Here is a 21,763-nt window from a genome sequence, read left to right on the forward strand (position 1 = left end):
GCAGACTGGAATTGCATTGAAAGCATAGGAAAAGAGGCAGAACGTCCACAATGATGCACTTGGCCAAAAAGGGCGTATGCGTTTTTTCCTGAATATATTCAGGAAAAAACGCATACGCCCTTTTTGGCCAACCAAGCAAGCTTGCAAAGGAAATCTGCACTACAATGAAGTCTCACTTCCCCCCGGTCAAAAGGGCCATCTGAAAAAAGTGTAAAATCCAGAAAGGCAGGACAGGCCATGGAGAACTGGGAGCCTTGTTATGCTGATGGGCGGGATGTAAATTGCCAACAGACACTCGGGAGAAGTGTATGGTGTTTCCTGAAACATCTAAAAAACAAAGCAACAGAGCCTAGGGCACTTCCACTTATGGTCCTATAGCTTAGGGAAATTAAAATCAAAAAGACACAGCCACCCCAAAGTTTGGGACGCCTCTGTTTACAAGAACCTCGTTTACAGTACAAGTTCAACATCGCAGAAAGTGAAAAATGGATAAAGAAGTTGTGGTATTTACTTACAAAGCAATATCACTCAGCAATGAAATCTATGTCATCAGGCCCTTAGCAGCACAATGAGTGGATTCAGGTATGATGATTCTAACTGAAATAAGTCACACAGAAAAAGAAACATCATAAGATATCAGTAATACACGGAATGTAAACTTGGCTACACAGGAACTGAATTACAGAACAGAACAGGGTCTCAAATTTAGAAAACCAACTTATGCTTGCTTAAGGGGAAAGGTGAGTTGGGGTGCTGCATAAAACCAGAGATTGAAATGAGCACAGATAAAGTTCCTTAAGCCAAATATGGAATAGACAAGAGCTACTCCTTGCTCAACGAAATGGACTCAACACCCCATATTAAGCGCCTAAGAATGTACCTGACTAGTAAGTATCTTAAAACCTATGGATTGCTATGTCTCCGAAAGAGAATCAAGCATGTGTACAGGGGCATAAACGCAGCAGTGATAGGATTGGAGAGGTTCGGTGAGCAAATGAAGACCCTTTGAAGTCATATTGCATGGTACCCATTCCACGGGTTTCAACTACCCAGGTTTAAGGTATTCTTCCTTCAGCTAAAACATGCATGTGGAACCTAGAGTATGATCAACCATGTGATCGGGAGACCTGTTCAAATATGTCTCAGTTTTCGTACCCTGGTACTCGGGTGCAACATTCCAGACGCTTTACTAACACCCTCCCGACTTGGAGAGTCAGTCCCTTTAACCTCCTGTTTGGCCCAGTTTGCAATTTCTGCGGAAGATGAACAGGAATAGCGAGAACCAATGAGAGACTATCTGGAGGTGTCTGGACGGGCAAATTTAACTCTCATTTCCCACCAGGAAGAGGAATTAACCAAAGGCTCAGCGTGCCGTGCCGGAACCAGATTAGGGCCTGAAGCCATCCTGCGGTGTTGCGGCCAGCTCAAAAGAAAGCGAGTTGAAGAAAGGAGCTCAGGGGCACTGTAATTCACAAACCTGCAGAGTTATAAATGACAGCTATCGTCCAAAAATATACTGAAGTAAGGCTGCCAAGAGGACTTGAAAGCGGGGCAGAATTGCAGGAAACCGATTTCAGGAGGCAGACTGGAATTGCATTGAAAGCATAGGAAAAGAGGCAGAACGTCCACAATGATGCACTTGGCCAAAAAGGGCGTATGCGTTTTTTCCTGAATATATTCAGGAAAAAACGCATACGCCCTTTTTGGCCAACCAAGCAAGCTTGCAAAGGAAATCTGCACTACAATGAAGTCTCACTTCCCCCCGGTCAAAAGGGCCATCTGAAAAAAGTGTAAAATCCAGAAAGGCAGGACAGGCCATGGAGAACTGGGAGCCTTGTTATGCTGATGGGCGGGATGTAAATTGCCAACAGACACTCGGGAGAAGTGTATGGTGTTTCCTGAAACATCTAAAAAACAAAGCAACAGAGCCTAGGGCACTTCCACTTATGGTCCTATAGCTTAGGGAAATTAAAATCAAAAAGACACAGCCACCCCAAAGTTTGGGACGCCTCTGTTTACAAGAACCTCGTTTACAGTACAAGTTCAACATCGCAGAAAGTGAAAAATGGATAAAGAAGTTGTGGTATTTACTTACAAAGCAATATCACTCAGCAATGAAATCTATGTCATCAGGCCCTTAGCAGCACAATGAGTGTATTCAGGTATGATGATTCTAACTGAAATAAGTCACACAGAAAAAGAAACATCATAAGATATCAGTAATACACAGAATGTAAACTTGGCTACACAGGAACTGAATTACAGAACAGAACAGGGTCTCAAATTTAGAAAACCAACTTATGCTTGCTTAAGGGTAAAGGTGAGTTGGGGTGCTGCATAAAACCAGAGATTGAAATGAGCACAGATAAAGTTCCTTAAGCCAAATATGGAATAGACAAGAGCTACTCCTTGCTCAACGAAATGGACACAACACCGCATATTAAATGCCTAAGAATGTACCTGACTAGTAAGTATCTTAAAACCTATGGATTGCTATGTCTCCGAAAGAGAATCAAGCATGTGTACAGGGGCATAAACGCAGCAGTGATAGGATTGGAGAGGTTCGGTGAGCAAATGAAGACCCTTTGAAGTCATATTGCATGGTACCCATTCCACGGGTTTCAACTACCCAGGTTTAAGGTATTCTTCCTTCAGCTAAAACATGCATGTGGAACCTAGAGTATGATTAACCATGTGATCGGGAGACGTGTTCAAATATGTCTCAGTTTTCGTACCCTGGTACTCGGGTGCAACATTCCAGACGCTTTACTAACACCCTCCCGACTTGGAGAGTCAGTCCCTTTAACCTCCTGTTTGGCCCAGTTTGCAATTTCTGCGGAAGATGAACAGGAATAGCGAGAACCAATGAGAGACTAGCTGGAGGTGTCTGGACGGGCAAATTTAACTCTCATTTCCCACCAGGAAGAGGAATTAACCAAAGGCTCAGCGTGCCATGCCGGAACCAGATTAGGGCCTGAAGCCATCCTGCGGTGTTGCGGCCAGCTCAAAAGAAAGCGAGTTGAAGAAAGGAGCTCAGGGGCACTGTAATTCACAAACCTGCAGAGTTATAAATGACAGCTATCGTCCAAAAATATACTGAAGTAAGGCTGCCAAGAAGACTTGAAAGCGGGGCAGAATTGCAGGAAACCGATTTCAGGAGGTAGACTGGAATTGCACTGAAAGCATAGGAAAAGAGGCAGAACGTCCACAATGATGCACTTGGCCAAAAAGGGTGTATGCGTTTTTTCCTGAATATATTCAGGAAAAAACGCATACGCCCTTTTTGGCCAACCAAGCAAGCTTGCAAAGGAAATCTGCACTACAATGAAGTCTCACTTCCCCCCGGTCAAAAGGGCCATCTGAAAAAAGTGTAAAATCCAGAAAGACAGGACAGGCCATGGAGAACTGGGAGCCTTGTTATGCTGATGGGCGGGATGTAAATTGCCAACAGACACTCGGGAGAAGTGTATGGTGTTTCCTGAAACATCTAAAAAACAAAGCAACAGAGCCTAGGGCACTTCCACTTATGGTCCTATAGCTTAGGGAAATTAAAATCAAAAAGACACAGCCACCTCAAAGTTTGGGACGCCTCTGTTTACAAGAACCTCGTTTACAGTACAAGTTCAACATCGCAGAAAGTGAAAAATGGATAAAGAAGTTGTGGTATTTACTTACAAAGCAATATCACTCAGCAATGAAATCTATGTCATCAGGCCCTTAGCAGCACAATGAGTGGATTCAGGTATGATGATTCTAACTGAAATAAGTCACACAGAAAAAGAAACATCATAAGATATCAGTAATACACAGAATGTAAACTTGGCTACACAGGAACTGAATTACAGAACAGAACAGGGTCTCAAATTTAGAAAACCAACTTATGCTTGCTTAAGGGGAAAGGTGAGTTGGGGTGCTGCATAAAACCAGAGATTGAAATGAGCACAGATAAAGTTCCTTAAGCCAAATATGGAATAGACAAGAGCTACTCCTTGCTCAACGAAATGGACTCAACACCGCATATTAAATGCCTAAGAATGTACCTGACTAGTAAGTATCTTAAAACCTATGGATTGCTATGTCTCCGAAAGAGAATCAAGCATGTGTACAGGGGCATAAACGCAGCAGTGATAGGATTGGAGAGGTTCGGTGAGCAAATGAAGACCCTTTGAAGTCATATTGCATGGTACCCATTCCACGGGTTTCAACTACCCAGGTTTAAGGTATTCTTCCTTCAGCTAAAACATGCATGTGGAACCTAGAGTATGATCAACCATGTGATCGGGAGACGTGTTCAAATATGTCTCAGTTTTCGTACCCTGGTACTCGGGTGCAACATTCCAGACGCTTTACTAACACCCTCCCGACTTGGAGAGTCAGTCCCTTTAACCTCCTGTTTGGCCCAGTTTGCAATTTCTGCGGAAGATGAACAGGAATAGCGAGAACCAATGAGAGACTAGCTGGAGGTGTCTGGACGGGCAAATTTAACTCTCATTTCCCACCAGGAAGAGGAATTAACCAAAGGCTCAGCGTGCCGTGCCGGAACCAGATTAGGGCCTGAAGCCATCCTGCGGTGTTGCGGCCAGCTCAAAAGAAAGCGAGTTGAAGAAAGGAGCTCAGGGGCACTGTAATTCACAAACCTGCAGAGTTATAAATGACAGCTATCGTCCAAAAATATACTGAAGTAAGGCTGCCAAGAGGACTTGAAAGCGGGGCAGAATTGCAGGAAACCGATTTCAGGAGGCAGACTGGAATTGCATTGAAAGCATAGGAAAAGAGGCAGAACGTCCACAATGATGCACTTGGCCAAAAAGGGCGTATGCGTTTTTTCCTGAATATATTCAGGAAAAAACGCATACGCCCTTTTTGGCCAACCAAGCAAGCTTGCAAAGGAAATCTGCACTACAATGAAGTCTCACTTCCCCCCGGTCAAAAGGGCCATCTGAAAAAAGTGTAAAATCCAGAAAGGCAGGACAGGCCATGGAGAACTGGGAGCCTTGTTATGCTGATGGGCGGGATGTAAATTGCCAACAGACACTCGGGAGAAGTGTATGGTGTTTCCTGAAACATCTAAAAAACAAAGCAACAGAGCCTAGGGCACTTCCACTTATGGTCCTATAGCTTAGGGAAATTAAAATCAAAAAGACACAGCCACCCCAAAGTTTGGGATGCCTCTGTTTACAAGAACCTCGTTTACAGTACAAGTTCAACATCACAGAAAGTGAAAAATGGATAAAGAAGTTGTGGTATTTACTTACAAAGCAATATCACTCAGCAATGAAATCTATGTCATCAGGCCCTTAGTAGCACAATGAGTGGATTCAGGTATGATGATTCTAACTGAAATAAGTCACACAGAAAAAGAAACATCATAAGATATCAGTAATACACGGAATGTAAACTTGGCTACACAGGAACTGAATTACAGAACAGAACAGGGTCTCAAATTTAGAAAACCAACTTATGCTTGCTTAAGGGGAAAGGTGAGTTGGGGTGCTGCATAAAACCAGAGATTGAAATGAGCACAGATAAAGTTCCTTAAGCCAAATATGGAATAGACAAGAGCTACTCCTTGCTCAACGAAATGGACTCAACACCGCATATTAAATGCCTAAGTATGTACCTGACTAGTAAGTATCTTACAACCTATGGATTGCTATGTCTCCGAAAGAGAATCAAGCATGTGTACAGGGGCATAAACGCAGCAGTGATAGGATTGGAGAGGTTCGGTGAGCAAATGAAGACCCTTTGAAGTCATATTGCATGGTACCCATTCCACGGGTTTCAACTACCCAGGTTTAAGGTATTCTTCCTTCAGCTAAAACATGCATGTGGAACCTAGAGTATGATCAACCATGTGATCGGGAGACGTGTTCAAATATGTCTCAGTTTTCGTACCCTGGTACTCGGGTGCAACATTCCAGACACTTTACTAACACCCTCCCGACTTGGAGAGTCAGTCCCTTTAACCTCCTGTTTGGCCCAGTTTGCAATTTCTGCGGAAGATGAACAGGAATAGCGAGAACCAATGAGAGACTAGCTGGACGTGTCTGGACGGGCAAATTTAACTCTCATTTCCCACCAGGAAGAGGAATTAACCAAAGGCTCAGCGTGCCGTGCCGGAACCAGATTAGGGCCTGAAGCCATCCTGCGGTGTTGCGGCCAGCTCAAAAGAAAGCGAGTTGAAGAAAGGAGCTCAGGGGCACTGTAATTCACAAACCTACAGAGTTATAAATGACAGCTATCGTCCAAAAATATACTGAAGTAAGGCTGCCAAGAGGACTTGAAAGCGGGGCAGAATTGCAGGAAACCGATTTCAGGAGGTAGACTGGAATTGCATTGAAAGCATAGGAAAAGAGGCAGAACGTCCACAATGATGCACTTGGCCAAAAAGGGCGTATGCGTTTTTTCCTGAATATATTCAGGAAAAAACGCATACGCCCTTTTTGGCCAACCAAGCAAGCTTGCAAAGGAAATCTGCACTACAATGAAGTCTCACTTCCCCCCGGTCAAAAGGGCCATCTGAAAAAAGTGTAAACTCCAGAAAGGCAGGACAGGCCATGGAGAACTGGGAGCCTTGTTATGCTGATGGGCAGGATGTAAATTGCCAACAGACACTCGGGAGAAGTGTATGGTGTTTCCTGAAACATCTAAAAAACAAAGCAACAGAGCCTAGGGCACTTCCACTTATGGTCCTATAGCTTAGGGAAATTAAAATCAAAAAGACACAGCCACCCCAAAGTTTGGGACGCCTCTGTTTACAAGAACCTCGTTTACCGTACAAGTTCAACATCGCAGAAAGTGAAAAATGGATAAAGAAGTTGTGGTATTTACTTACAAAGCAATATCACTCAGCAATGAAATCTATGTCATCAGGCCCTTAGCAGCACAATGAGTGGATTCAGGTATGATGATTCTAACTGAAATAAGTCACACAGAAAAAGAAACATCATAAGATATCAGTAATACACGGAATGTAAACTTGGCTACACAGGAACTGTATTAGAGAACAGAACAGGGTCTCAAATTTAGAAAACCAACTTATGCTTGCTTAAGGGTAAAGGTGAGTTGGGGTGCTGCATAAAACCAGAGATTGAAATGAACACAGATAAAGTTCCTTAAGCCAAATATGGAATAGACAAGAGCTACTCCTTGCTCAACGAAATGGACTCAACACCGCATATTAAACGCCTAAGAATGTACCTGACTAGTAAGTATCTTAAAACCTATGGATTGCTATGTCTCCGAAAGAGAATCAAGCATGTGTACAGGGGCATAAACGCAGCAGTGATAGGATTGGAGAGGTTCGGTGAGCAAATGAAGACCCTTTGAAGTCATATTGCATGGTACCCATTCCACGGGTTTCAACTACCCAGGTTTAAGGTATTCTTCCTTCAGCTAAAACATGCATGTGGAACCTAGAGTATGATCAACCATGTGATCGGGAGACGTGTTCAAATATGTCTCAGTTTTCGTACCCTGGTACTCGGGTGCAACATTCCAGACGCTTTACTAACACCCTCCCGACTTGGAGAGTCAGTCCCTTTAACCTCCTGTTTGGCCCAGTTTGCAATTTCTGCGGAAGATGAACAGGAATAGCGAGAACCAATGAGAGACTAGCTGGAGGTGTCTGGACGGGCAAATTTAACTCTCATTTCCCACCAGGAAGAGGAATTAACCAAAGGCTCAGCGTGCCGTGCCGGAACCAGATTAGGGCCTGAAGCCATCCTGCGGTGTTGCGGCCAGCTCAAAAGAAAGCGAGTTGAAGAAAGGAGCTCAGGGGCACTGTAATTCACAAACCTGCAGAGTTATAAATGACAGCTATCGTCCAAAAATATACTGAAGTAAGGCTGCCAAGAGGACTTGAAAGCGGGGCAGAATTGCAGGAAACCGATTTCAGGAGGCAGACTGGAATTGCATTGAAAGCATAGGAAAAGAGGCAGAACGTCCACAATGATGCACTTGGCCAAAAAGGGCGTATGCGTTTTTTCCTGAATATATTCAGGAAAAAACGCATACGCCCTTTTTGGCCAACCAAGCAAGCTTGCAAAGGAAATCTGCACTACAATGAAGTCTCACTTCCCCCCGGTCAAAAGGGCCATCTGAAAAAAGTGTAAAATCCAGAAAGGCAGGACAGGCCATGGAGAACTGGGAGCCTTGTTATGCTGATGGGCGGGATGTAAATTGCCAACAGACACTCGGGAGAAGTGTATGGTGTTTCCTGAAACATCTAAAAAACAAAGCAACAGAGCCTAGGGCACTTCCACTTATGGTCCTATAGCTTAGGGAAATTAAAATCAAAAAGACACAGCCACCCCAAAGTTTGGGACGCCTCTGTTTACAAGAACCTCGTTTACAGTACAAGTTCAACATCGCAGAAAGTGAAAAATGGATAAAGAAGTTGTGATATTTACTTACAAAGCAATATCACTCAGCAATGAAATCTATGTCATCAGGCCCTTAGCAGCACAATGAGTGGATTCAGGTATGATGATTCTAACTGAAATAAGTCACACAGAAAAAGAAACATCATAAGATATCAGTAATACACGGAATGTAAACTTGGCTACACAGGAACTGAATTACAGAACAGAACAGGGTCTCAAATTTAGAAAACCAACTTATGCTTGCTTAAGGGTAAAGGTGAGTTGGGGTGCTGCATAAAACCAGAGATTGAAATGAGCACAGATAAAGTTCCTTAAGCCAAATATGGAATAGACAAGAGCTACTCCTTGCTCAACGAAATGGACTCAACACCGCATATTAAATGCCTAAGAATGTACCTGACTAGTAAGTATCTTAAAACCTATGGATTGCTATGTCTCCGAAAGAGAATCAAGCATGTGTACAGGGGCATAAACGCAGCAGTGATAGGATTGGAGAGGTTCGGTGAGCAAATGAAGACCCTTTGAAGTCATATTGCATGGTACCCATTCCACGGGTTTCAACTACCCAGGTTTAAGGTATTCTTCCTTCAGCTAAAACATGCATGTGGAACCTAGAGTATGATCAACCATGTGATCGGGAGACGTGTTCAAATATGTCTCAGTTTTCGTACCCTGGTACTCGGGTGCAACATTCCAGACGCTTTACTAACACCCTCCCGACTTGGAGAGTCAGTCCCTTTAACCTCCTGTTTGGCCCAGTTTGCAATTTCTGCGGAAGATGAACAGGAATAGCGAGAACCAATGAGAGACTAGCTGGAGGTGTCTGGACGGGCAAATTTAACTCTCATTTCCCACCAGGAAGAGGAATTAACCAAAGGCTCAGCGTGCCGTGCCGGAACCAGATTAGGGCCTGAAGCCATCCTGCGGTGTTGCGGCCAGGTCACAAGAAAGCGAGTTGAAGAAAGGAGCTCAGGGGCACTGTAATTCACAAACCTGCAGAGTTATAAATGACAGCTATCGTCCAAAAATATACTGAAGTAAGGCTGCCAAGAGGACTTGAAAGCGGGGCAGAATTGCAGGAAACCGATTTCAGGAGGTAGACTGGAATTGCATTGAAAGCATAGGAAAAGAGGCAGAACGTCCACAATGATGCACTTGGCCATAAAGGGCGTATGCGTTTTTTCCTGAATATATTCAGGAAAAAACGCATACGCCCTTTTTGGCCAACCAAGCAAGCTTGCAAAGGAAATCTGCACTACAATGAAGTCTCACTTCCCCCCGGTCAAAAGGGCCATCTGAAAAAAGTGTAAAATCCAGAAAGGCAGGACAGGCCATGGAGAACTGGGAGCCTTGTTATGCTGATGGGCGGGATGTAAATTGCCAACAGACACTCGGGAGAAGTGTATGGTGTTTCCTGAAACATCTAAAAAACAAAGCAACAGAGCCTAGGGCACTTCCACTTATGGTCCTATAGCTTAGGGAAATTAAAATCAAAAAGACACAGCCACCCCAAAGTTTGGGACGCCTCTGTTTACAAGAACCTCGTTTACAGTACAAGTTCAACATCGCAGAAAGTGAAAAATGGATAAAGAAGTTGTGGTATTTACTTACAAAGCAATATCACTCAGCAATGAAATCTATGTCATCAGGCCCTTAGCAGCACAATGAGTGGATTCAGGTATGATGATTCTAACTGAAATAAGTCACACAGAAAAAGAAACATCATAAGATATCAGTAATACACGGAATGTAAACTTGGCTACACAGGAACTGAATTACAGAACAGAACAGGGTCTCAAATTTAGAAAACCAACTTATGCTTGCTTAAGGGTAAAGGTGAGTTGGGGTGCTGCATAAAACCAGAGATTGAAATGAACACAGATAAAGTTCCTTAAGCCAAATATGGAATAGACAAGAGCTACTCCTTGCTCAACGAAATGGACTCAACACCGCATATTAAATGCCTAAGAATGTACCTGACTAGTAAGTATCTTAAAACCTATGGATTGCTATGTCTCCGAAAGAGAATCAAGCATGTGTACAGGGGCATAAACGCAGCAGTGATAGGATTGGAGAGGTTCGGTGAGCAAATGAAGACCCTTTGAAGTCATATCGCATGGTACCCATTCCACGGGTTTCAAATACCCAGGTTTAAGGTATTCTTCCTTCAGCTAAAACATGCATGTGGAACCTAGAGTATGATCAACCATGTGATCGGGAGACGTGTTCAAATATGTCTCAGTTTTCGTACCCTGGTACTCGGGTGCAACATTCCAGACGCTTTACTAACACCCTCCCGACTTGGAGAGTCAGTCCCTTTAACCTCCTGTTTTGCCCAGTTTGCAATTTCTGCGGAAGATGAACAGGAATAGCGAGAACCAATGAGAGACTAGCTGGAGGTGTCTGGACGGGCAAATTTAACTCTCATTTCCCACCAGGAAGAGGAATTAACCAAAGGCTCAGCGTGCCGTGCCGGAACCAGATTAGGGCCTGAAGCCATCCTGCGGTGTTGCGGCCAGCTCAAAAGAAAGCGAGTTGAAGAAAGGAGCTCAGGGGCACTGTAATTCACAAACCTGCAGAGTTATAAATGACAGCTATCGTCCAAAAATATACTGAAGTAAGGCTGCCAAGAGGACTTGAAAGCGGGGCAGAATTGCAGGAAACCGATTTCAGGAGGTAGACTGGAATTGCATTGAAAGCATAGGAAAAGAGGCAGAACGTCCACAATGATGCACTTGGCCAAAAAGGGCGTATGCGTTTTTTCCTGAATATATTCAGGAAAAAACGCATACGCCCTTTTTGGCCAACCAAGCAAGCTTGCAAAGGAAATCTGCACTACAATGAAGTCTCACTTCCCCCCGGTCAAAAGGGCCATCTGAAAAAAGTGTAAAATCCAGAAAGACAGGACAGGCCATGGAGAACTGGGAGCCTTGTTATGCTGATGGGCGGGATGTAAATTGCCAACAGACACTCGGGAGAAGTGTATGGTGTTTCCTGAAACATCTAAAAAACAAAGCAACAGAGCCTAGGGCACTTCCACTTATGGTCCTATAGCTTAGGGAAATTAAAATCAAAAAGACACAGCCACCCCAAAGTTTGGGACGCCTCTGTTTACAAGAACCTCGTTTACAGTACAAGTTCAACATCGCAGAAAGTGAAAAATGGATAAAGAAGTTGTGGTATTTACTTACAAAGCAATATCACTCAGCAATGAAATCTATGTCATCAGGCCCTTAGCAGCACAATGAGTGGATTCAGGTATGATGATTCTAACTGAAATAAGTCACACAGAAAAAGAAACATCATAAGATATCAGTAATACACGGAATGTAAACTTGGCTACACAGGAACTGAATTACAGAACAGAACAGGGTCTCAAATTTAGAAAACCAACTTATGCTTGCTTAAGGGGAAAGGTGAGTTGGGGTGCTGCATAAAACCAGAGATTGAAATGAACACAGATAAAGTTCCTTAAGCCAAATATGGAATAGACAAGAGCTACTCCTTGCTCAACGAAATGGACTCAACACCGCATATTAAATGCCTAAGAATGTACCTGACTAGTAAGTATCTAAAAACCTATGGATTGCTATGTCTCCGAAAGAGAATCAAGCATGTGTACAGGGGCATAAACGCAGCAGTGATAGGATTGGAGAGGTTCGGTGAGCAAATGAAGACCCTTTGAAGTCATATCGCATGGTACCCATTCCACGGGTTTCAACTACCCAGGTTTAAGGTATTCTTCCTTCAGCTAAAACATGCATGTGGAACCTAGAGTATGATCAACCATGTGATCGGGAGACGTGTTCAAATATGTCTCAGTTTTCGTACCCTGGTACTCGGGTGCAACATTCCAGACGCTTTACTAACACCCTCCCGACTTGGAGAGTCAGTCCCTTTAACCTCCTGTTTGGCCCAGTTTGCAATTTCTGCGGAAGATGAACAGGAATAGCGAGAACCAATGAGAGACTAGCTGGAGGTGTCTGGACGGGCAAATTTAACTCTCATTTCCCACCAGGAAGAGGAATTAACCAAAGGCTCAGCGTGCCGTGCCGGAACCAGATTAGGGCCTGAAGCCATCCTGCGGTGTTGCGGCCAGCTCAAAAGAAAGCGAGTTGAAGAAAGGAGCTCAGGGGCACTGTAATTCACAAACCTGCAGAGTTATAAATGACAGCTATCGTCCAAAAATATACTGAAGTAAGGCTGCCAAGAGGACTTGAAAGCGGGGCAGAATTGCAGGAAACCGATTTCAGGAGGTAGACTGGAATTGCATTGAAAGCATAGGAAAAGAGGCAGAACGTCCACAATGATGCACTTGGCCAAAAAGGGCGTATGCGTTTTTTCCTGAATATATTCAGGAAAAAACGCATACGCACTTTTTGGCCAACCAAGCAAACTTGCAAAGGAAATCTGCACTACAATGAAGTCTCACTTCCCCCCGGTCAAAAGGGCCATCTGAAAAAAGTGTAAAATCCAGAAAGGCAGGACAGGCCATGGAGAACTGGGAGCCTTGTTATGCTGATGGGCGGGATGTAAATTGCCAACAGACACTCGGGAGAAGTGTATGGTGTTTCCTGAAACATCTAAAAAACAAAGCAACAGAGCCTAGGGCACTTCCACTTATGGTCCTATAGCTTAGGGAAATTAAAATCAAAAAGACACAGCCACCCCAAAGTTTGGGACGCCTCTGTTTACAAGAACCTCGTTTACAATACAAGTTCAACATCGCAGAAAGTGAAAAATGGATAAAGTAGTTGTGGTATTTACTTACAAAGCAATATCACTCAGCAATGAAATCTATGTCATCAGGCCCTTAGCAGCACAATGAGTGGATTCAGGTATGATGATTCTAACTGAAATAAGTCACACAGAAAAAGAAACATCATAAGATATCAGTAATACACGGAATGTAAACTTGGCTACACAGGAACTGAATTACAGAACAGAACAGGGTCTCAAATTTAGAAAACCAACTTATGCTTGCTTAAGGGTAAAGGTGAGTTGGGGTGCTGCATAAAACCAGAGATTGAAATGAGCACAGATAAAGTTCCTTAAGCCAAATATGGAATAGACAAGAGCTACTCCTTGCTCAACGAAATGGACTCAACACCCCATATTAAGCGCCTAAGAATGTACCTGACTAGTAAGTATCTTAAAACCTATGGATTGCTATGTCTCCGAAAGAGAATCAAGCATGTGTACAGGGGCATAAACGCAGCAGTGATAGGATTGGAGAGGTTCGGTGAGCAAATGAAGACCCTTTGAAGTCATATCGCATGGTACCCATTCCACGGGTTTCAACTACCCAGGTTTAAGGTATTCTTCCTTCAGCTAAAACATGCATGTGGAACCTAGAGTATGATCAACCATGTGATCGGGAGACGTGTTCAAATATGTCTCAGTTTTCGTACCCTGGTACTCGGGTGCAACATTCCAGACGCTTTACTAACACCCTCCCGACTTGGAGAGTCAGTCCCTTTAACCTCCTGTTTGGCCCAGTTTGCAATTTCTGCGGAAGATGAACAGGAATAGCGAGAACCAATGAGAGACTAGCTGGAGGTGTCTGGACGGGCAAATTTAACTCTCATTTCCCACCAGGAAGAGGAATTAACCAAAGGCTCAGCGTGCCGTGCCGGAACCAGATTAGGGCCTGAAGCCATCCTGCGGTGTTGCGGCCAGCTCAAAAGAAAGCGAGTTGAAGAAAGGAGCTCAGGGGCACTGTAATTCACAAACCTGCAGAGTTATAAATGACAGCTATCGTCCAAAAATATACTGAAGTAAGGCTGCCAAGAGGACTTGAAAGCGGGGCAGAATTGCAGGAAACCGATTTCAGGAGGTAGACTGGAATTGCATTGAAAGCATAGGAAAAGAGGCAGAACGTCCACAATGATGCACTTGGCCAAAAAGGGCGTATGCGTTTTTTCCTGAATATATTCAGGAAAAAACGCATACGCCCTTTTTGGCCAACCAAGCAAGCTTGCAAAGGAAATCTGCACTACAATGAAGTCTCACTTCCCCCCGGTCAAAAGGGCCATCTGAAAAAAGTGTAAAATCCAGAAAGGCAGGACAGGCCATGGAGAACTGGGAGCCTTGTTATGCTGATGGGCGGGATGTAAATTGCCAACAGACACTCGGGAGAAGTGTATGGTGTTTCCTGAAACATCTAAAAAACAAAGCAACAGAGCCTAGGGCACTTCCACTTATGGTCCTATAGCTTAGGGAAATTAAAATCAAAAAGACACAGCCACCCCAAAGTTTGGGACGCCTCTGTTTACAAGAACCTCGTTTACAGTACAAGTTCAACATCGCAGAAAGTGAAAAATGGATAAAGAAGTTGTGGTATTTACTTACAAAGCAATATCACTCAGCAATGAAATCTATGTCATCAGGCCCTTAGCAGCACAATGAGTGGATTCAGGTATGATGATTCTAACTGAAATAAGTCACACAGAAAAAGAAACATCATAAGATATCAGTAATACACGGAATGTAAACTTGGCTACACAGGAACTGAATTACAGAACAGAACAGGGTCTCAAATTTAGAAAACCAACTTATGCTTGCTTAAGGGTAAAGGTGAGTTGGGGTGCTGCATAAAACCAGAGATTGAAATGAGCACAGATAAAGTTCCTTAAGCCAAATATGGAATAGACAAGAGCTACTCCTTGCTCAACGAAATGGGCTCAACACCGCATATTAAACGCCTAAGAATGTACCTGACTAGTAAGTATCTTAAAACCTATGGATTGCTATGTCTCCGAAAGAGAATCAAGCATGTGTACAGGGGCATAAACGCAGCAGTGATAGGATTGGAGAGGTTCGGTGAGCAAATGAAGACCCTCTGAAGTCATATTGCATGGTACCCATTCCACGGGTTTCAACTACCCAGGTTTAAGGTATTCTTCCTTCAGCTAAAACATGCATGTGGAACCTAGAGTATGATCAACCATGTGATCGGGAGACGTGTTCAAATATGTCTCAGTTTTCGTACCCTGGTATTCGGGTGCAACATTCCAGACGCTTTACTAACACCCTCCCGACTTGGAGAGTCAGTCCCTTTAACCTCCTGTTTGGCCCAGTTTGCAATTTCTGCGGAAGATGAACAGGAATAGCGAGAACCAATGAGAGACTAGCTGGAGGTGTCTGGACGGGCAAATTTAACTCTCATTTCCCACCAGGAAGAGGAATTAACCAAAGGCTCAGCGTGCCGTGCCGGAACCAGATTAGGGCCTGAAGCCATCCTGCGGTGTTGCGGCCAGCTCAAAAGAAAGCGAGTTGAAGAAAGGAGCTCAGGGGCACTGTAATTCACAAACCTGCAGAGTTATAAATGACAGCTATCGTCCAAAAATATAATGAAGTAAGGCTGCCAAGAGGACTTGAAAGCGGGGCAGAATTGCAGGAAACCGATTTCAGGAGGTAGACTGGAATTGCATTGAAAGCATAGGAAAAGAGGCAGAACGTCCACAATGATGCACTTGGCCAAAAAGGGCGTATGCGTTTTTTCCTGAATATATTCAGGAAAAAACGCATACGCCCTTTTTGGCCAACCAAGCAAGCTTGCAAAGGAAATCTGCACTACAATGAAGTCTCACTTCCCCCCGGTCAAAAGGGCCATCTGAAAAAAGTGTAAAATCCAGAAAGACAGGACAGGCCATGGAGAACTGGGAGCCTTGTTATGCTGATGGGCGGGATGTAAATTGCCAACAGACACTCGGGAGAAGTGTATGGTGTTTCCTGAAACATCTAAAAAACAAAGCAACAGAGCCTAGGGCACTTCCACTTATGGTCCTATAGCTTAGGGAAATTAAAATCAAAAAGACACAGCCACCCCAAAGTTTGGGACGCCTCTGTTTACAAGAACCTCGTTTACAGTACAAGTTCAACATCGCAGAAAGTGAAAAATGGATAAAGAAGTTGTGGTATTTACTTACAAAGCAATATCACTCAGCAATGAAATCTATGTCATCAGGCCCTTAGCAGCACAATGAGTGGATTCAGGTATGATGATTCTAACTGAAATAAGTCACACAGAAAAAGAAACATCATAAGATATCAGTAATACACGGAATGTAAACTTGGCTACACAGGAACTGAATTACAGAACAGAACAGGGTCTCAAATTTAGAAAACCAACTTATGCTTGCTTAAGGGGAAAGGTGAGTTGGGGTGCTGCATAAAACCAGAGATTGAAATGAACACAGATAAAGTTCCTTAAGCCAAATATGGAATAGACAAGAGCTACTCCTTGCTCAACGAAATGGACTCAACACCGCATATTAAATGCCTAAGAATGTACCTGACTAGTAAGTATCTTAAAACCTATGGATTGCTATGTCTCCGAAAGAGAATCAAGCATGTGTACAGGGGCATAAATGCAGCAGTGATAGGATTGGAGAGGTTCGGTGAGCAAATGAAGACCCTTTGAAGTCATATCGCATGGTACCCATTCCACGGGTTTCAACTACCCAGGTTTAAGGTATTCTTCCTTCAGCTAAAACATGCATGTGGAACCTAGAGTATGATCAACCATGTGATCGGGAGACGTGTTCAAATATGTCTCAGTTTTCGTACCCTGGTACTCGGGTGCAACATTCCAGACGCTTTACTAACACCCTCCCGACTTGGAGAGTCAGTCCCTTTAACCTCCTGTTTGGCCCAGTTTGCAATTTCTGCGGAAGATGAACAGGAATAGCGAGAACCAATGAGAGACTAGCTGGAGGTGTCTGGACGGGCAAATTTAACTCTCATTTCTCACCAGGAAGAGGAATTAACCAAAGGCTCAGCGTGCCGTGCCGGAACCAGATTAGGGCCTGAAGCCATCCTGCGGTGTTGCGGCCAGCTCAAAAGAAAGCGAGTTGAAGAAAGGAGCTCAGGGGCACTGTAATTCACAAACCTGCAGAGTTATAAATGACAGCTATCGTCCAAAAATATACTGAAGTAAGGCTGCCAAGAGGACTTGAAAGCGGGGCAGAATTGCAGGAAACCGATTTCAGGAGGTAGACTGGAATTGCATTGAAAGCATAGGAAAAGAGGCAGAACGTCCACAATGATGCACTTGGCCAAAAAGGGCGTATGCGTTTTTTCCTGAATATATTCAGGAAAAAACGCATACGCCCTTTTTGGCCAACCAAGCAAACTTGCAAAGGAAATCTGCACTACAATGAAGTCTCACTTCCCCCCGGTCAAAAGGGCCATCTGAAAAAAGTGTAAAATCCAGAAAGGCAGGACAGGCCATGGAGAACTGGGAGCCTTGTTATGCTGATGGGCGGGATGTAAATTGCCAACAGACACTCGGGAGAAGTGTATGGTGTTTCCTGAAACATCTAAAAAACAAAGCAACAGAGCCTAGGGCACTTCCACTTATGGTCCTATAGCTTAGGGAAATTAAAATCAAAAAGACACAGCCACCCCAAAGTTTGGGACGCCTCTGTTTACAAGAACCTCGTTTACAATACAAGTTCAACATCGCAGAAAGTGAAAAATGGATAAAGTAGTTGTGGTATTTACTTACAAAGCAATATCACTCAGCAATGAAATCTATGTCATCAGGCCCTTAGCAGCACAATGAGTGGATTCAGGTATGATGATTCTAACTGAAATAAGTCACACAGAAAAAGAAACATCATAAGATATCAGTAATACACGGAATGTAAACTTGGCTACACAGGAACTGAATTACAGAACAGAACAGGGTCTCAAATTTAGAAAACCAACTTATGCTTGCTTAAGGGTAAAGGTGAGTTGGGGTGCTGCATAAAACCAGAGATTGAAATGAGCACAGATAAAGTTCCTTAAGCCAAATATGGAATAGACAAGAGCTACTCCTTGCTCAACGAAATGGACTCAACACCCCATATTAAGCGCCTAAGAATGTACCTGACTAGTAAGTATCTTAAAACCTATGGATTGCTATGTCTCCGAAAGAGAATCAAGCATGTGTACAGGGGCATAAACGCAGCAGTGATAGGATTGGAGAGGTTCGGTGAGCAAATGAAGACCCTTTGAAGTCATATTGCATGGTACCCATTCCACGGGTCTCAACTCTCCAGGTTTAAGGTATTCTTCCTTCAGCTAAAACATGCATGTGGAACCCAGAGTATGATCCACCGTGTGAACGGGAGACATGTTCAAATATGTCTCAGTTTTCCTCCCCTGGTACTCGGGTGCAACATTCCAGACGCTTTACTAACACTCTCCCCACTTGGAGAGTCAGCGCCTTTAACCTCCTGTTTGTCGCAGTTTGCAATTTCTGCGGAAGATGAACAGAAATAGGGAGAACCAATGAGAGACTAGCTGGAGGTGTCTGGACGGGCAAATTTAACTCTCATTTCCCACCAGGAAGAGGAATTAACCAAAGGCTCAGCATGCCGTGCCGGAACCAGATTAGGGCCTGAAGCCATCCTGCGGTGTTGCGGCCAGCTCAAAAGAAAGCGAGTTGAAGAAAGGAGCTCAGGGGCAGTGTAATTCACAAACCTGCAGAGTTATAAATGACAGCTATCGTCCAAAAATATACTGAAGTAAGGCTGCCAAGAGGACTTGAAAGCGGGGCAGAATTGCAGGAAACCGATTTCAGGAGGTAGACTGGAATTGCATTGAAAGCATAGGAAAAGAGGCAGAACGTCCACAATGATGCACTTGGCCAAAAAGGGCGTATGCGTTTTTTCCTGAATATATTCAGGAAAAAACGCATACGCCCTTTTTGGCCAACCAAGCAAGCTTGCAAAGGAAATCTGCACTACAATGAAGTCTCACTTCCCCCCGGTCAAAAGGGCCATCTGAAAAAAGTGTAAAATCCAGAAAGGCAGGACAGGCCATGGAGAACTGGGAGCCTTGTTATGCTGATGGGCGGGATGTAAATTGCCAACAGACACTCGGGAGAAGTGTATGGTGTTTCCTGAAACATCTAAAAAACAAAGCAACAGAGCCTAGGGCACTTCCACTTATGGTCCTATAGCTTAGGGAAATTAAAATCAAAAAGACACAGCCACCCCAAAGTTTGGAACGCCTCTGTTTACAAGAACCTCATTTACAGTACAAGTTCAACATCGCAGAACGTGAAAAATGGATAAAGAAGTTGTGGTATTTACTTACAAAGCAATATCACTCAGCAATGAAATCTATGTCATCAGGCCCTTAGCAGCACAATGAGTGGATTCAGGTATGATGATTCTAACTGAAATAAGTCACACAGAAAAAGAAACATCATAAGATATCAGTAATACACGGAATGTAAACTTGGCTCCACAGGAACTGAATTACAGAACAGAACAGGGTCTCAAATTTAGAAAACCAACTTATGCTTGCTTAAGGGTAAAGGTGAGTTGGGGTGCTGCATAAAACCAGAGATTGAAATGAGCACAGATAAAGTTCCTTAAGCCAAATATGGAATAGACAAGAGCTACTCCTTGCTCAACGAAATGGACTCAACACCGCATATTAAACGCATAAGAATGTACCTGACTAGTAAGTATCTTAAAACTTATGGATTGCTATATCTCCAAAAGAGAATCAAGTGGGTGTCCAGGGGCATAAATGCAGCAGTGATAGGATTGGAGAGGTTCGGTGAGCAAACAAAGACCCTTTGAAGTCATATTTCATGGTACCCATTCCACGGGTTTCAACTACCCAGGTTTCAGGGATTCTTCCTTCAGCTAAAACATGCATGTGGAACCTAGAGTATGATCAACCATGTGATCGGGAGACGTGTTCAAATATGTCTCAGTTTTCGTACCCTGGTACTCGGGTGCAACATTCCAGACGCTTTACTAACACTCTCCCGACTTGGAGAGTCAGTCCCTTTAACCTCCTGTTTGGCCCAGTTTGCAATTTCTGCGGAAGATGAACAGGAATAGCGAGAACCAATGAGAGACTAGCTGGAGGTGTCTGGACGGGAAAATTTTACTCTCATTTCCCACCAGGAAGAGGAATTAACCAAAGGCTCAGCGTGCTGTGCCGGAACCAGATTAGGGCCTGAAGCCATCCTGCGGTGTTGCGGCCAGGTCACAAGAAAGCGAGTTGAAGAAAGGAGCTCAGGGGCACTGTAATTCACAAACCTGCAGAGTTATCAATGACAGCTATCGTCCAAAAATATACTGAAGTAAGGCTGCCAAGAGGACTTGAAAGCGGGGCAGAATTGCAGGAAACCGATTTCAGGAGGTAGACTGGAATTGCATTGAAAGCATAGGAAAAGAGGCAGAACGTCCACAATGATGCACTTGGCCAAAAAGGGCGTATGCGTTTTTTCCTGAATATATTCAGGAAAAAACACATACGCCCTTTTTGGCCAACCAAGCAAGCTTGCAAAGGAAATCTGCACTACAATGAACTCTCACTTCCCCCCGGTCAAAAGGGCCATCTGAGAAAAGTGTAAAATCCAGAAAGGCAGGACAGGCCATGGAGAACTTGGAGCCTTGTTATGCTGATGGGCGGGATGTAAATTGCCAACAGCCACTCGGGAGAAGTGTATGGTGTTTCCTGAAACATCTAAAAAACAAAGCAACAGAGCCTAGGGCACTTCCACTTATGGTCCTATAGCTTTGGGAAATTAAAATCAAAAAGACACAGCCACCCCAGAGTTTGGGACAGCTCTGTTTACAAGAACCTCGTTTACGGTACAAGTTCAATATCGCAGAAAGTGAAAAATGGATAAAGAAGTTGTGGTACTTATGTACAATGCAAAATCACTCAGCCATGAAATCTATGTCATCAGGCCCATAGCAGCATAATGAGTGGATTCAGGTATGATGATTCTAACTGAAATATGTCACACAGAAAAAGAAACATCATAAGATATCACTAATACACGGAATGTGAACTTGGCTACACATGAACTGAATTACAAAACAGAACAGGGTCTCAAGTTTAGAAAACCAACTTATGCTTCCTTAAGGGGGAAAGTGAGTTGGGGTGCTGCATAAAACCAGAGTTTGAAATTAGCACAGATACCATTCAATAAGCCAAATATGTAATAGACAAGACCTACCCCTTGCTCAACAAAATGGACTCAACAATGAGGTATCACCTCACACCTGATAGAATGGGCATCATGAGAAAATCTACAAACAAAAATGCTGGAAAGGGTGTGGAGAAAAGGAACCCTCTTCCACTATTGTTGGGAATATAAATTGATACAGTCACTACGGAGAACAATATGGAGTTTCTTAAGAAACTAACAATAGAATTACCATATGATACAGCAATCCCAGTACTGGACATATACCCAGACAAAACCATAAATCAAAACGAGACATTCACCGCAATGTTCATTGCATCACTATTTACAATATCGAGGTAATGGAAGCAACCTAAATGCCCACAGACAGACGAATGCATAAAGCTGTGGTACATATATAAAATGGAATATTACTAAGCCATGAAAA

At 43.6% G+C, this 21,763-nt stretch overlaps 1 long non-coding RNA gene across 1 annotated transcript in view; it reads right to left on the reverse strand.

Annotated features, from left to right (window-relative positions):
- Nucleotides 1-21,763, reverse strand: part of LOC137217992 (uncharacterized) — a 236,717-nt gene that overhangs the window by 185,060 nt on the left and 29,894 nt on the right. Inside the window, exon 3 of the long non-coding RNA XR_010940356.1 lies at nucleotides 21,056-21,137. This is a non-coding gene — a long non-coding RNA (uncharacterized lncRNA). The remainder of the gene's footprint in view (nucleotides 1-21,055; nucleotides 21,138-21,763) is intronic.

Source organism: Pseudorca crassidens, unplaced genomic scaffold, assembly GCF_039906515.1.
Source record: "Pseudorca crassidens isolate mPseCra1 unplaced genomic scaffold, mPseCra1.hap1 Scaffold_125, whole genome shotgun sequence".
NCBI classification, from domain to species: domain Eukaryota; kingdom Metazoa; phylum Chordata; class Mammalia; order Artiodactyla; family Delphinidae; genus Pseudorca; species Pseudorca crassidens.